Raw genomic sequence first — 18,446 nt, forward strand, 5'->3', positions numbered from 1 at the left:
GATTATGAAAGATATTTACCTGGATTTGAGTTATGATTGTTATAATCTTTTGATTTAATATTGGATTTTATTTATTATAAAACATAATAAATAAAATCTAAAATCTAGAGCAATTTCTTTGATACAAATATGTAATTAATTTTAATATATAATAAATTTAATATCAGAATATTTATTAAATTTTAGTTATGATTTATATAATATTTTGATTTAATATTAAATTTCTTTTGATTATAATATTTTAATATATTTTATTTAAAATATCAGTTAACATATTTTATTATATTTTCATTTTTATTTATTATAAAATAATTAGAATATTTAATTTAGAATTATGAAAAAAATAACTATTATAAGATTTAATTTATTTAATTTCATTATTTATTATAATACTTTTTGGATAATATTTTGTAGATATGTGGTTGATTTTGAGAATGATCATGTTTTGATATGTATTAAAGTGCTCTATGGGTTCCTACGGGAAACCTATTTATGAGAAAGAGACAAAATAAGAATGTTTTGATCATGTTTACGGAAACCTGTTTAATGATAACGAGAAAAAACATATTTTTATCATGTAAATTAAAAAATACTCGTAGTAATATATTTGAAAATAAATTTGTTAATTTTTTTAAAAAGTTAAATTTATTAATATCATTAATATATAATAGACTTTTATTAGGATAGACTAAATTTTTAAAAAGGTTAGACCTATAAAAAATTCATAATAAATAATAAATCAGATATGTATATTCCAAGTATGGATTAACTTATTTTCATCCCTAACATGATATAGATTCAAATATATAAAAAAAATGGTTTTAATTTAAAATAATTTTATTCATACAATATTATTTTAATTATAGTTTATAAATTTGCATAACATCATTAATAAAATATGTTTAAAATTGAAATGATATTTTTATTTAATTAGTATTTATTAAAATAATGAATGAAATTAAAAATTTTCATTAATTAGATAACCAATTAAAAAAATTACTTATTAATTTAAAATTCCATATAACACAGACTAAAATGACACACAATTCTGAAAAATAAATATATTTTAAAATTTTAATTTTCAAAAATAAACATTATAAAACACATTATTCTAATATAATTTTAAACATTAAAACAACCTTTTTTTAATGGAATTAATGTAAGTTTTTTGATAATCATTTTTATTTAATATTTAATAAAATTTATTCATATTCTGCTTAATAATAAAGAGTATGTTAGAAAATCAGATTCGATCCATCGAGCGCATGCTCCGAAAGGTAACCCTAACCCTAACCCTATTTCATCTTTTCCATTCCTTTCTATTCATTTCTCCGAAATCGTAAAGTAGAGTTTGCCTCCCGAGGCGCGAGAGGCGCAGGAGCAGAAGTTAGAGGGACTGAAGAAGCAGCAGGAGATTCACACGCGCCTCGCCGCCGAGCGTAAGATATTCCTGCGCGACCGCAAGATCAAGTTCTTCGAGAGGAGGAAAATCGAAAGACGAATCAGACGCCTCGAGAAATTGCACCGTCTTCTTCTTCTTCCTCCTCCGCACAACCTTACTCCGACCAGCTTTCCGCTCTCAAACAAGATCTTCAATATGTCATGGTCTGTATTACGCTATTTTTTTTTTGTAGTGTTGACATAGCGAGAAATGTTGACTTAAAATCTGTTGTTGTTCTATTTTTGTTTGCAGTACTTTCCCAAGAATGAGAAATACGTTCCTTTGTTTACCAGCGGCGATGATTCGGAGATTATTGACAGGAGAATGGGCTGCGCAAACAGATTGAAGATAGGTTAATTGCAGCTGCTGCAAGTGGCAAGGATTTAGAAGGTTCGTTTATTTTCATGATTCGTGTCGTCATATATGAGTTTAGAATGTTGATGCTCTACGAGAGATTTGTTTTAGTTGTGTGAGCCCTAGATGAAATTGTTGGTTGAGTTTGGTTCTGTGTGGATAAATTTTTCAATAAAAACTTACAGAGAAGAAAATGAGCACAGAAAATGAATTAAGCTTCTCTTATAAATTAAAATTAAATGAGTGGGATTCTATGAATTAGCTAATGAATAAGCAAATTTGAGCTTATAGTAGAAGTTGAATTCATTTTACCTTCTTATTTTCTTCTCTAATAAGTATTTATTGAGAAATTTTTTCACACGGGCCTGTCAAAAAAATTAGGAAAACTAGGTCAACCCGCATCGATGTGCCTGAAGCTCTGCTTTGTATTTTTTTAAAAAAAAATATGCTACTGTGTTTATGCTGCATTCCCGTTCCATAAATTGTCAACTTGATTTTGTGCTGTTGTCAGAGACTGGCAGTGGGGATGATGGTCTTTTGGATCTGAGTGATGATGATTTTTTCCTTGCTGGGAGTTCTAGTGATGAAGCAGATGCAGATGATGAATGGACAGACAAAAGCACAAGGTCAGTGGGGATGTTTTAATCCTTTAGCAATTCTAACAATGAGAATTTCATATATACCCTACGTGCATTAAGGTAAAGGAGAATTAGAATGTTAAAAGAAGAGTAGCGGAATCAACCCTCACTTGTGATGTTGGTATTAATGAAGTCGAAGCCACATTTATTTATGAAACTTCTGGCGTTTGTCCAGCATTATGCTAGGAAAATATTCCAAATGCATTTGTTTTTGGAAATTTTCATTAATGATTAAGATGCAGCAAACATATTTTATTTTGATGGAATTTTCTATATAAAATTTTCTATTGGTTGCAGGGAGCAGGCTTCCAGTGCTTCTGGTAATGGCGTGTGTGACACCCTTCTACCCCATAATAGATAAGTAACAACAATAAGAATAATTCAATAAATATAACATCAAGAAGGGTCCACATATTTTAATAAAAACTCATAGGTTCACAAGTCTTGAAATAAATAGAAATAATAATAATAATAATAATAAAGTTTTACTTTTAAAAGAAAATTATCAAGGTCTCTAAAGAAAAATGAAAGGGATCCAGAATTTACAAATATAAGGTGAATATAAAACTCCTAAAAATAAGTCTCCTCAAACGACAAATAACAATTCATAACTAAAGCATCCTAAATTCATGCCCCAATGTCACATCCTATCAGAGCAGAACCCTTTCCATTTAGAACTCAACACTATGAGTGCCTTCATCTTCACCTAAAAGAAATCCACATAAAAACAGGACGGTGAGAGATAGATAACATCATATATGAACATAGAGCTACCCAATTCCCACCCCACACCGTGCACCAAAATATCATCATTAACTATAAACAACAAATACATCTCATATAATTACCAAACATCATTTTTTTTCAATCATACAAGCTTTCATACACATGCTCACTATATGCTCATACACATCTCCTCTCCTAAGAGTCTCAACTTGGCACTCCGCACAATGGGCGTACCTCGTCAATTCCCTTAGTTGTTGCCAATGCGGGCATACCGTTCTCACACCCTCCCAGGGCCGGTATGTTGCACGGTTAAACACCCAGCGGCCCGTGCAAAGGCAATCCACCCACCGTTAAACCCTCTGTGGCCAGTGAGCTGCGCAGTTAAACACCCAACGGCCCACGCATGGAATGCCTCCCGTCATGGTCCCCCCTATCTCAACCCCTCTCTGGGCCCAGGGTCCAATGCAATATAGCCACATCTGACTTCTCAAGCACCACACGCAACTCATAAGTCTCATGCAACTCATGCATCCCACGTAACTCATAATTAATGCATCTCCATTATATAACATCATCACATGTCAATAACAATCCATGCAATATCATCCTCACATGCTAGGTACCTATCATTAAGTTATCAACATCATAGACCACAAATTTCACATAATTCTTCACACACATCACAATATCTATGACATTCAGTTAATAATTTAACCATAACTCGAGATATACATATCCTTTCTAAGTGATCCCAACTCCATTAGAATCCTAACATCAATATATACAACTTTCATGAAGAACACAAATCCTAATAAAGTCGTTTAGGTTACCATTCAGGGCTCACAAAAATTGATGTTGTGGTTCGCACACAGATTGGAAGGCTCAAATTGCAACTCACATAACTTGATCAAATATTAATATTTTTACACTATTCTTGTGTCTAAATGGTAGCCCCAGATGTCTAGTTTCTAACAAAACAAACGGAACTCGATTTGGATAACTACACAGAAAGATATCGCAAAATTACAAACGTATGTCGGGGTCCCGACGCCCGACGCCCAAAACTGGCGCTGAGCGCCCAAATCTCTGCCCAGACTCCCCTCTGTGAAATTAAACCTGCGTTTTACGAGTTTCAACAAGGTTTTTACCAATTTTCACTACTTCTACACCCCGTTGGTTCAGTTTAACTCCATTTATATTCTTCATACGTTCCAAATCAATCCATACACATCTCAAGCCTCAAAAATTGGTTTCCATTGGTTTTACAAAAAAAAATCTAAACTCTTCTTAACACATAAAATTCAAGTCATCAAATTTAAGGATAAAGAATTAACAAGAAAGCCCCAATGGAATTCAAAGACAATTCAAGAAATAAGTTCTTCCAAATGAATTAAGAATTTAGAACATCGATTGCACAGATAATCGTTCAGAATTTTAAATAGAGTTCCTTGAGGGACTTAGGGATTGCCCTCACTACCCGAACACCCCTATATTCACATATGAAGAAACCCATCTCCCCCGTACCTGGATAAGCAGAAGATGAATGGTCTTGGTGTGATCTAAGATCGTTCCTGAGTACTCTTCCTTAGAGCTCTTTGTTTCTCCTCTTTTTTTTTTTCCTAACCCTTCAGAACACAAATGAGGCAGATAGGGTTAACACCACCTGACTCCTTTCTTAAAATTAATCCATTGGACTGAGTCAACCCAACCCATTTTCCTTCTCTTCTAACCCACTTCTAATTTTCCTCAAAATAATTAAATAAAATAAATACATGTATATTATAAAATATTTTTTCTCTATAATAATAATATATTTCTGACCCTAAATATAATAATATAATTTCAATAACAAAATATCGTATAAAATCAACCTTCTCTTAAAACATATAAATATTTATTTAAATATGCTAATAAAAATACTTATTTAATACGTACAAAATAATTGTCCAAAATAATAATTATTTAAAACGTACAAAATAATATTCCTCTATAATTATTAAAATAATTATGACCAAATATCATCTAATAATAATAATAATAATAATCACCTTTTTGAAAATTGGGGTGTTACAGCGTGTCTGGCATGTCCAGTGATGAAAAAAATCAGGTCTGACAGTAAGAGTAGCAACTGTGTTTTAATTCCCAATATTCTATGCTATGAAATATATAGTCACAAACTATTTTGCAAATTTTGAATATCTTCAACCTTTTTATAGAGGCTGATTTCTGCTAGAGCTTTGATGCCTCCACCTCGTCCTTCAAACATGAAGTTGTCAAGGTTTGGGTCATCTTCTGGTCAAAATTCATCGATGCAGAGATCTGAGGTTTCTACATCGAGCAACACATCAAATAGCAAAAGCAGCTCAGACTTCAAAGTAAGGGGATCCTTAAGATCAGGGACAAGTCATGGTAGTAGTCTAAGTTCCAACTCTGATGCTCACAAACCTCGGAGGAAGAGAAGACCCAAGAAGAAAAAGAAGCAGGTTTATTACCTATGCTCTGTCTTGGATTTTATTAATTTTAAGAATTTTTCCCCTGTATTTGAATTTTTGTTAGGCCGGGAAAAAAGGTAATCAATTTTAAGAATTTTTTCCCCTGTATTTGAATTTTTCTATGATTTGATTTGGAATTTTCAACATGTTGCCTCTATTAATTGTATGTTTGGTAGATAGGTATAAGGTCATTAAGCAATCTAGCTTAGTAAAATTAGGTTGCTTCATGTGTATTGTTTGAAGGGTTTAGGGTTTAGGGTCTACGGATTTTCATCATTATCTACAGATTTTTTCCGTAGATAATGCTGATTTTTCTTATAGTGTTTAGCCTAGAATAATAGGCTCTGGTAATCGATTACAAGACTTGGTAATCGATTACAACGGTTTATTTTCAAGTTGTAAAGTTTAAATTCAAATTTTGAATTTTCATCTTCTGGTAATCGATTACAAAGAAATGGGTAATCGATTACCAGAGAACCTTTTAATAAGTAAATTTCGAACATATGATTTTCATTGTCTAGTAATCGATTACATGTGTAGGTAATCGATTACCAGACTCTTAAAAACAATGGTTTTCTCAAAATTAGTGACGGATTTGTTCCCTCTCTAATTTTAATTTTTCTAGTAGTGGTTCTTTATGAAGGAGAATGAAACCATTGATTAAATATTTGAAAGATCCCAAAAAATTCTAAATGGGTTAAAATCCTTAGGAACTGAGTTTTCAAAAGCTTAAAAAAACTTGAAGATCCTAGACAGCCTACCTAAGATCTGGGAGCCAAAGGCCACAACCATTACTAAAGCATGAGACGTCAAAGTTCTCACTCTTGATGAATTTCTTGGAGAGCTTTGTGTTCATGAGGTTCATCTGAATAGTAGAGATCAAACTAAGGCAAAAGACAATATTGCCTTCAAAAGAGGTGAAACAAGAGGAAGAAAAGAAATAGGAAAAGCTCTAAAAGTTGAATATGAGTCGAGCATGTCAGAAGATAACTCAGAAGATTCAATAGACAATGAAATCTCCCTGATGTTCAAGAAATTAAAAAATATGCTGAAAAAGAAGGGAAGACTAAGATACTTGCACAGAAAGCAAGCAAGTATCTTAAAGTAGAGATCAAGGATATCAACAAATCAGAGATCAAGGATATCTTCTACTATGAATACAAGAAGCCTGATCATCTAAAAGCATATTGTTTACTAGTCAAGAAGAGGTGGACAAGAAAAAAAGAAACCTAAAAGGGACTAATGGCCATCTAGGAAGATCTTGATAGCAACAACAACTCAGATGAACAAAAGGCTAACATTTGTCTCATGGTAGATGTTGAGTCAAACGCAACCTTTTGAGATTCATGGAGTAGTGAATCAACTAAGACTTAGAGTATGAGAGTTTTGATGATAACAAAGGAGTTGAAGCTGACCAAGGACACAAACCAGTCAAGAAAGGAAGATGTGAATATCATGACGTGTAATAGAAATAGCTTATAAGTTCTTATAAGTTGTATTGTTTTGATTAGCTTGTTTTGCATGTGTATGCTTTGTGCATGAGTAAATTTTAATCTAATTTGACTAAGAGAGAGTATGATGATGATTTAAAATACTTGGAAATATTTTTTGAAGTATAAAATTGAGTTTTTGAAAACTAACTCAAAATAATCGATTATCATTAAATGTAATCAATTATTCCAGCAACAGGTGAAAAGAGCCTTGCTGTAATAATCGATTATCTATGAAATAATCGATTATTCCAGGAAGCACTCTCTGGAATAATCGATTATCTTGCAAAATAATTGATTATTATGTTCTTGAGTGGTTTCCAGAAATCATGAAGAACAAAATAATCAATTATCCTTTAAAATAATCGATTATCTGGTTCTAAAAATTTTATAAATAGCTTTCACACTTTGAAACTTCAGAACAAAGGATGAGTTGAGAATTAACAAGAGAAAAACTATATTGTGAAGTCTTTGTGACCTTCTTGGAGTGTTTTCTTTGTGAAACTAAGAAGTGAAACATTTTGAAATGCTTTGATAGAGATCATCATCATCACTACATTCTTGGGAGAGAAAGATTAAGATTTGCTTTTGGAATTCACAATCTGATTTGTTCAGCTTCCAGGTGAATTCGTTCCTTTAATTCTTTGTGTAAAGTGTAAGGGAAACCTTGAGTAGGTGTCTCAAGTGGTAAGGAATTCTTGTAGTGGGTTTCTACAAGAAGTGCTTTCTTGGGGGCAAGAAAGTGGTTATCTTGAATGTAGGAGTATATGCATGTGTGGTATGCTTGTAAAACTTCTTCATTGAGATAGTGGAACAAATCTTGATCAGGTTATGATTGAGGACTGGATGTAGGTCACATGTGGAGTGGCTGAACCAGGATAAAATACTTGTGCATTCTTCTCTTTCACTCTTATCTTTTACATTGAGCAAAATCTTGGTTGAGTATTAAAGTGGATGATCTTGATTGATAATTTTTTATGTAAAACATTGTGTTAAACTGAACCAAGGTGTTGCATATTAAGTGTTCTTAACATTGAACTTAATCAAGATTAATCAAGAAAGCATATAGGACTCATTCCCATTGGCAATCCTTTCAAGGAACTTCTTTGAGAATTCATATTAGAAAAGTTTAAGTTGAAATAAAGATCCTTAGAACTTTGAAAATTTTTTAAGTGTCATAGAATCCAATTCACCCCCCTCTTGGATTGAGCCATTCTTTTTTAACACAACCAACATAGAGGTAAATTTTGACTCCAAATCATATTCATCTGATTCTAGTAGTGATGAGATGTCTTTTGAGACTCTCTTAGCTAATTCTCACATGATTGCTCTATAGTACAAGAAGCTTAAAGAAATATATAAAGTTTTGGAAACAAGATCACTAGTCTTATTCCACCTAAGATAAAAGCCTTAAAAAATGAAAACATACAACTTAGGAAGGACTTAATGAAGTTTGTAGATGGGTATTCTATATCAAATATTCTTTTAAAACATAAAAAACTACCATATGACAAAAGTGATCTTAGTTCTGAGTCTAACTCAAAGATATTCTCAAATAGGCCTAAGTCTACCTTTTAGGCTAATGAAAAAGGAGTAAAAAATTCTGGCAGATGAAAGGGACAAACTAAGGCTAGTGGGACTAACATAAAAGGACCTAAGAAAATTTGGGTACTAAAATAAAAAATTATTCCCATTATAGATCTCCTAAGTAGGAAAAGGAATGATTCAAGCTAATACTTGGACAGTGGCTGCTCACGAAACTCCAACCACATGGTGTCTCCTAGATGAAATGGAAGGTACAGGTAAAACAAATCAGGCAAAAAGGTAAAGACATAGACAGGGGAACTTCTTAAGAAGTTCAGAATGAGAAATTATAAACATATGCTTACATCCATCTAAAAGGTCATCAAAAGATGAATTAGACTATGTAGAATCTGAAAACCTAATTTTCTTTAAACATCTGATGGGTACTCATTTCCTATGTCATAGTTTTGTCTGAATATGTATTGCGTTTGAAAATTGAATCATCTGTATGTCATTAATTTGTATTTTATGATAATGTTTCATGTGAGTCTGATAAAGGTAACAGATGCATTAAAGAGCATTAAATGTTATTGATCATGAACACCTTAAACGAAGGAAATGGTAATGCATGGAGACGTGGAACGACAATTGCGTGTCATGTCATACCACATCAATATGCATACTTATCACGATTGTCAAGCTGCCTAGTCTCTTTCTCCCAAGATCTTAAGTTTTCAAAAATGATTTTTACTTTTATAAATTCACTTTTTTGAATTCGTTCATTCTTTACTATTCATCATCTTCCTTAACATTTTAGAGATTTCTCAAAAACCCTAAAAGTCTTAGAGCCCTAAAACCTCAAAAATGGCACCTAAACTCGCTTCATCCAGAAGGAAAGTGTCCATGGAAAATTTGTCTTCCTCCCTAGGAAGATCATTGTTGTACAGAAGATGCAAGATGAAGGCTTTCCTTGAAGCACTACATGGACATCATAGGTTGGACCCCCTTTGCTGAAATCAAGTGTGACTGGTTTCATGCTCCTTATGCCAACTTTTTGGGCATCGACATTCCAGGAACCCAACTCCATCATCCGAATCATGGAAGAGAGGATCGTCAAAATCAATCCACTGGTCATTGTCACCATCTCCGGATGCAACAAAGAAGGAGAAATCTACACTAGCTATTGGGAATCAGTCATCACCCAAGAAATATTGGATGCTCTAATCTACAGCAATGGGTCTCGCCCATCTGATAAGGGAGTGTTGAAAAGATTCCTCCAGGCCACTAACCTTACTCCTATGTGCAGGTTATTCCACAACTTGCTATTCAATATGTTATTACCAAGAATAAGGTTGAGAGATCATGTGATAGACCTAGATAGGTTCTGTCTATATTTCCTCAGACTTGGTGAAAAGATCAATCTACTTGCCTTGATCTATCACCAATGAAAGTTTTGCCTTAAATAGAGGAACTACGAACGAAGCACCAGAGCATCCATTCCCTATGGGATGCTTTTCTCGAAGATCATTAAACAAGTTGGGATTAATACCTGGGGGATTCAAGCTAGTCCCAAAGGAGGGGAAGTGTATATGACCACCCTCAAGAGAATGAGTATTGCTCATCTATTTTTGTCTACCAAGAAGACAGAGACTCAGGTGAAGGAAGAACTAAGGGAGGAGCCCCCCATTTTAGCAACTAGTGCTCCCTCTCGCACCACCAAAAATGGCTCAGTTCATACCCTTACATATTCCAATCCTCAACCTAAACTTCTCCTAAAACCACAACAAAAATAAAAACAACAAACAACACCCTAAACACAACCCAAACCTACATCATCTATACCTAAAGCCCCACGTATTCACGTGTCTTCATCTAACACAGATGAAGCTCCCCTTATCCCCAGAAGATCCAAAGCTCAATCCACCCAACAACTAGCCTTACCAGCACCACCACAACAAGAACCTCAATCAGCCCCTATTTCATCTGCACCTCTTTCGTCTGCCCCTTCACAATCCCAGACTCTGTTGAAATGGAAAAGATGTCTCATCAAGGGATCCAATCCAGCTCAAGTTGATGTTGAGGAAGAGCAGACTGTTAAAAGATTAGAAGCCCTCTCTGTTGAGGAAACCAAACAGAAGGCCATAAAGGATGCTATTCTTTTTGCCCTAAAACTCCAACAACTTGAGGTTGCAATAAGTTTGTTTGTCTCTCAAACGCAAACTTAAGTATAAGAGGAGCCCCAACAAGCATCTCAAACTCTAGTTGTGCTAGACCCAACAGTCCAAGAATCTTAGGATCAAGTGATGCAAGAGGCGTCCTTGACTCAAGAGGTTGAGGAACCTCAAGTTGCCCCTTAGGGGGAGGTTCCATCTACCAACCATCATTGGCCTGTGAAGCTGAAGTTGAGGCCATGAATGTTGATTTTACATCTACTGCTCCTGTGTAGACTACTCCTGTGTAGACTGCTCCACACTTTCCCAACCTTGTGGAACATGTTCGTCTCAAGCCTACATAAGACATCTCCATAGAGGTTGTGATTAATGTAGTCCCCATCCACGTCAACTTCTCAATGGTGGAGGCAAATGAAAGCGCACTTGAAGATTTTCTTGGTCTGCCCCTCCATCTGATCAAGTAGGCCCTGAAAGCACAAACTTAGAGGAGCAACGGGAATTGGAACATCTTAAAGAGGAAATGTATACAGGTGAAGAAAGGGATTGGGAGCCTTCAATTCAGGATTTTCTGTGGCGCTTTAAATTTCTAAATTTTGAGCAATATGAGCACAAGTGTCTAATAAAGAACCCAAGTATTACAATCAAACCTCTCTCTGTCATTTAGGAGGTTCATAGGGAGATCAATATGAATAGTCCTCCCCAGTTAGATGCTCAAACAATAAGGATTATCTAGTAGCATCAAATGGAAATGCAGAACCTAATCACCCACGAGCTGCTTTGGAGCTAAGTATGGAAGGCACCTCCATGAACCCTTATTCCATGCTTGGAGAGCCTTACAGACCCTAGATGTTGTAGCCTTGGACCAATGTTATGTTGTAGATTTCATCCCCAAGCCTACTTTGCATTTAGTCTACAAGGGCAAAGAGAAGATGCCTCAATACTATGCTGACCAGAGGTTCAACAACTCTGCCAGACATCACACTTCTCACTCTCCCTATATTCTCAAGGCACCAAGCCAGATTACATCCCACCAAGAGACAAAAGCTTCATGGCTTACCCTTTCCTCGTAGAGTAGAGTCTTCACCGTAGAACACTCTTTTTGTAAAGCATAGATTATATCATTATTATTCCCCTTATGATTTCACATTTCATACCTTTCTGCCTGGGGGAATCATTTTTCTTTACAAGAAAAAGTTCCATCTGCCTCCTCCTTAGCCCACATATTATGTGACTTCTCCACCTCCCTCTCTAAGATCATTTGATGAAGATGGACTCTCCCTCAACACCTAGCATCAAGGATCCACCAATGACAAACGAGGTCATCTTCTACAAGTTCTTTTCAATGTACTACATTGGTCTCTAAACTGACAAGAGGAATTTGAACACAAATTTAACATGCTGCTGGACCACCTTCAGATGCACCAATAGAGACCACATGCAGATGGATGACTCCTTACATTTTGATGATGCCAAAAAAAGGGAGAAATAAATAGGGAGGAGAGACAAAAAGGGGGAGCTCAACCTTAAATTTATTTATGATTTTTTCTTTAATTGTTGTAACTCTGCTACTTTGCTTTTTATTTGCCCTTATTCTATTTTGAATTTCTTTGATTCTTTATGACAAATTCTTGCTTTGATTGATCATATATGATTTTCAGTCTATTATACAATCTGCATAAGCTATTTGCATACATGTTTTTAGGGGGAGTCCCCTATGCATTGCATATAGGTTACTCACAGTCTGAATAACATGCTTAAAGCTTGTCTTACTCATAGTTTGAATAATATGCTTAAAGCTTGTCTCAAACAAAAATAAACTAAGTAAAAAATTTATTTATTTTTAAATAATGAAAGGAAGTTTAGTTTATCTCTATCTCAAAGCCTGTTGAAAACAATAAGTTAGTTTAAAGTCAATCATGATCTCTTATTAAAAATTGCTTACTGATTGCGCCAACATCTTAAATATATGATGTCTTATGTCTAAAAATCATGTATAAAATGTTTTCATTTTAAAGGATCCTTATCAAAATAGAACGTTCTTCTTAAAGGATTAAATTTTCAGAAAGACAAAACAAAGAGAAAGTTTTTATAAAAGTATGTTTGTCATCATCAAAAAAGGAGAGATTGTAAAATCAAAAAGACGATTTTGAAATCCCTCAAGAGGCTTTAAGTTTTAATGATAACAAACAAATTTTCTTTAGGAAACTATTTCAGACGAAGTGAACATCATATTTCATCTGTAAGCTGAAGGAAATTAGACAAAGCATACAGTTTGTCTGATGACATTAAATGAATACTTTGGAGTAAGACTAAAGATCAAATAGAAAGAAGCTTCAAAACTCTCGAAGTTTATTAAAGGAGAAAAAGATAAAATATTCGTAAGAAGCGAAAAGCACAATCTCATATAACACATAAAAGGTGTTGCAAAAGATTGCTCTACTCTGACTTCAACTACTCTACGTTGACATTACTTCTGTTATGCTCAATCTAGAATGAAATGATGATGAGTAGCTACCAAGATCAGAAAAGAGATGGACATCTTCACTCAAAGTATTAAGTGCTTGCAACAGTTACTAATTTACTCTCTCTCTGATCTCGAAGAGAAGATAGACAAAGCATCTTGAGAAGATTGCTTAATGGTCATTTTCTTTCAAGCTACTATATAAAGGATTATCAATCAAAGAAGAAAGAAAATGACACAACAAGAAAATAATAGAAGAAACAAAGTGTATACCTTATAGAAAAATTATGTCTTGTACAACTTATTTGTGCTTAATCTTGTAGCATCACGTCTAGAAGAGACGAAACTATCTTTGTAACTCCTTTCAAAATCTATTTGTAAAGGTTGAGCCTGGAAAGGCTTGTTCCAAAGAATATTTAGTGTTTGAGCTTGGAGAGATTTGTTGAAAAAATACTTAGTGTTTGAGTGTGGAGAGGCTTGTTGAAAAGAATACTTGGTGTTGAGCTTGGAGAGGCTTGTTGAAAGAACACGTGGTATTGCACCTGGAGAGACTTGTTGAAAGAATACTTGGATAGTTGCTTGAAGAGGCAAGTCAAAGACTACTTAGGTTTGAGCTAGAAGTGGCTTATTGAAAGAATACTTATATCTAGAAAAAGATAGTGAAACTCAATCTAGTTGGATTGAGAACTAGACATAGTCTCTAGATTTGAGATGAACCAATATAAAAAGACTTGTTTCACTTCATCTATTACACTTTATTACTACGTTTGTTACAGATACTACATCACCTACTTGCAAACGTGCGAGTTTTTGATATACATTATTCAACTCCCTTCTAGTGTCTATCTTTTCTCCAAATTATATTTTAGTTATATATATATATATATATATATATATATATATATATATATATATATATATATATATATTGATTTATGTTGTGATGGGATGAAGTATGAACTGAGTTATATTGGTTAAGATTTTTTCTTCTTACTTATGTATTGTTTGGTGAAATATATGATTATCTGTTTAAATGGTTTATTTGTGTGTGGCTATCCAACTTATTTTAAATTGGTAGCCGAAGTGAGATATGTTCCCACTTCCCTATTCCTTTTGTGGATGATTTTACACATGTTTACAAGAGGCTTCCTTTTTGGAGGAGTTTAGTTGATGGATGGGATAACTTTGATACCTACGACATCGAGACTTTATGAAACATATTTTTATATCTTTTGTTCTAAAAATTATAGTTTATTTTTGTACACATGTTTCTTAATTTTGTAATAATTAGGTGTTTAATTTCGGTTTGAATTTAAGATGTGATACCTTTTACCTTTATTTGAAGTTATTCAATACAATATTTTCTTTTTATAAATACTATATTGATTTTATTATATATGAAGGATAGAGGGTGTCACATAATCTAAATTTTCTAAATTATAAAATGTCTAATTTAACCTTATTATATTATAACTTTTAGACACCAATCCTTCTCTTATTTTTTACTTTTGCGCTTTATTTGTATAAGGTTGCACATTGGTGCCATTTCTTAATGTCTATTGTTTATTTTTCTTATGCAAGGTAAATACAATGCAAAGACATCATGTTCTTTTCTTTTTCTTCTTCATCATATTTTATTTAAGTATTTGGCTTTTTGTTACAAATTTTTAGCAATCTTGTTTAGTTTCCAACAACTTCTTCATCACTTGGTATGTTTAAAACTGAAAGATATTTTGTTTCTTCACTTTAGTATTTTTTTTAGCATTACATATATAATATGACGAAGGATCTATTTACTCTAGGAGTAAGTCTACCTAAACTTACTATATTTAATAACTCATGTTCTACATCAAATTTCAACGATCTAACCGTTAAATTTAAAGTTCTTAATGCATATATCGAGTTTGCAAATTTTTAAAAATTTTGAAAGTCATTTGATACTTCATTTCATTAATTCAAATTAATGTATGAAATGATTTTATAATTATCCGTCCATTTGAATTAATGAAATGAAGTATTAAATGATTTTCAAATTCTTTTAAAATTTACAGACTTGATGTATGCATTAAGAGAACTTTAAATTGAATGGTTGAAATATTAAAATTTGATGTGAAACACAAGTTATTGAATAGAATAAGTCTAGATAGATTTACTCTTTGAGTAAATGGATCCCTCCTCATATAATATATATATATATATAACAGTGGATCCTACTGTAACATACTTGACATTATATTCTAGTTTGATTACTTTATCCTTTACTCTCATCATAGTACTAAGGCCTATTGGTTTTTATTAGCTTTTACTCTGGCTATAATTTTGTTTTTATATGTGATTTACTGTCAATTTTTAACTTGTCAAGTTGGTTTATTTTTGAATATATTTTTAGTGTTAATTTATTAATTAGTAAAAAATGCATTAACAAGGAGAAAAATAAGCATGCTAATAAACCTTTTTTGATAAATACATGCATAATTGTTGCTTTCTTTACTATAGTACACTTACATTTGTCCAACTCCAAGGAGAAAAGTGTGTGTTAAGTCAAAAGACAATTTTGGATTCCTTTGAATATGATTTTTAATGATAACAAACTCAGACATTTTTTAAGAATTTTTTTTAGATCATATTATAAGACGATTGGTTCTTTTTTACTTTAAGTCTCCTAGACAAATTATTTTATTTGTAAAGAAAAAGCATTTATTATATATATAATTTATGATGTTTGATAACCCAATCATGTTTGTCTATGTTATTCTTTAATAGATCGAAAGGAATAAAAGTTTATTTGGTACTTATACTTCAAAATGGAACACAAACATACTTTGCATCAAAAAAGACAAGCAAACCCCTCAAAGCACGTAAAAGTTATTTCCAATCAACACATATATGCTCCTCTCTTTTGGTACTATAAATATGATAAGTAACTTTGATGGGCTCCTTCCTTCCATGGTGTGTTCTTTGGCTTCCGAGGAGGAGCTCCCTCTTTCTCCACGGATTAGAAAGAAGGATGATGGCTGGATGTTCCTTAAGGGTGGTGAAAAACAAGGTTGGAAGTGTGGAGGGTGGAGGTGGACGGAAAAGAAGAAGGAGAGGTGGAAGGTGATTTTGGTGCTCTTGGCTAGTTCTCTCCACCAAGGGATGGTGGAGGCCACTCAAGGGAACTCAAACTCACTCTAGGGTGGAGAGGAGAGGAGAATGGCCATTAGGACCTAGGGGACTAAGGAAGGCTTTTTGAGGCAACAAGACTCCCTCAAAATGCATATATTCCAAAGTGGGTACAAGGTGGAGGGCCTAGAGTACTTATAGAGAGAGGAGACCATCTAGGGTTTCTTGGGAGAATTTGGCCAAAAATTTCAAGCCCAAATGCACCCTAAATGAACCCTAGATGCAACCCAAATGAAATGGCTCTCATCTCTCCAAAAAGACTAAAGTACCCTTAGGCCTAGAAAAGGAAATAAATGGACTTTTGACCTCACAAGTCAAGGTTTAAGTCCCAAAATAAATCCTAAGACTAATTTTTCCCCTTAATACAAAGGCTAAATAAAAATACAAGATAAAATCCTAATATCTAATGTACCCCAAAATACAAGGGCAAAATAGGAAAGGAAAACAACAAACTAAGGAGAGGGCCCAAAATCCACACACATGATGATCATGGATTTAAGTGTGGTGTGCTCTTCATCTTCCTCTACTCTCCTAGATATGGACCTTGTGATAGGCTCTATATGATGTCTCAAGGATGGTCATTCATCAAACTTTCTTAATCAGATAAGAAGTGACAATTTGGTAAAATATATTAAATACATCAATGGACACTTCCCTCCACAAGGAACGAAGTTAAAGACAAACGAACGAGGCAATGTTGGAATTCAATTCTTGCAACCTCAAACAAGAAGAATCCAATTAAGCTCTTCATGAGTTCCAAGTTGGTCATCTTCTTCTCGAAACTCCAAGATTCTTCGTCGACATTAAAGATTTCTCGATTGAGAAAATTTTCAAGGATAGTGGAGAATGGTTTCCTTTTTAAAAAATTTTGGAACCCTAATACAATTAAGTGTCTATCAATTTAGTCATACACAAATGAAATTAAAAAGCAATTTCAGAAGGACAAATAAATAAATTAATATAATATTTTCAAAGACCAAACAACAAAATAACATATACATTAAACTTACCAATAGACGCATTAAACATGACTTTCATATCTACCATTTATTATTAAGTAATGTATTCAATCGTCTACACTTTTGATCTACCTATCCACCACTTAAAAGCTCATCTATGATAGGTTTTACCCTAAACAATGTATTACTTAATTACTAGTAATAAAATTTATACAATATTTATGTTTATTAACAATTTAGTTTGTGTACCTGTCGAAAAGATACACCAATAGTCTTCTCGTAATCTGAGTGTTGAACGAGTACTCCGATCGAATATTCCGGTGAAGGGGTTGGTACCTGCAAAAGGCACTCCAACGCTCAAGTCAAGACAAGCACGAATATCTAGGTAATTAATGAACAGTGACGTTACCTTTTGACATGAGCTATTTACACTGACATTTATGGGCCCTGGACCCCATGGGCCCTACACATATTTACCGTATTAGGTAATACACCTTAATCATCTAATTAACCCCTAATCTTTGATTAAGAGTAACAAGTGATAATAGGCCGATCCTGGTGGCCGATTGGCGTTCGGCTACCCGGTTCTGCCATTCGGCGACCGATATGCTGGTGGCCGAATGCCCCTACCTGTACACTGCCCCCCAGCCTTGAAGGAAGGTGAAGCTTTCTTTAAAGGTAAACTAGAGACAGTTGCTAGGGTAAGGTGAACGGTTGTGTACCTGTAACCGTTGGATCTCGGGGATTGAACGGTTACATTTTTTCAAAACTTGAATTTTCCAGCCCCTTTTTTGAGCTTATAAATAACAGAGTGGTAGGGCCATTCACACGTATTGCTCTCAACTGAATTGTGGTAGCCGAAGGTCTCTAAAGCCGATCCGATTAACAATTTTGATTCTGTGAAGAAATTGGTAAGTTTTTATCGCCATGGTTAATACTTCTACAAGCTCTTCGGTCGGTAGCTCTCGGTCGTCGTCGTCGTCCGAGGGGTCCCCGTCTAGTGATTCAAGTCGTCCAAGTATAGT

The 18,446-nt window shown here is 33.8% G+C and overlaps 1 pseudogene across 1 annotated transcript; it reads left to right on the forward strand.

Moving 5' to 3' along the window:
* Positions 1-1,232: 1,232 nt before the first annotated feature.
* LOC145954613 (uncharacterized) lies at positions 1,233-2,877 on the forward strand (annotated as a pseudogene). The gene is made up of 5 exons (XR_014431846.1): positions 1,233-1,277; positions 1,349-1,609; positions 1,694-1,831; positions 2,307-2,421; positions 2,731-2,877. The product of XR_014431846.1 is annotated as an uncharacterized LOC145954613 (transcript).
* Positions 2,878-18,446: the final 15,569 nt, after the last annotated feature.

The sequence above is a fragment of the Cajanus cajan genome, chromosome 1, assembly GCF_000230855.2.
Source record: "Cajanus cajan strain Asha chromosome 1, NIPB_CcT2T_4, whole genome shotgun sequence".
NCBI classification, from domain to species: domain Eukaryota; kingdom Viridiplantae; phylum Streptophyta; class Magnoliopsida; order Fabales; family Fabaceae; genus Cajanus; species Cajanus cajan.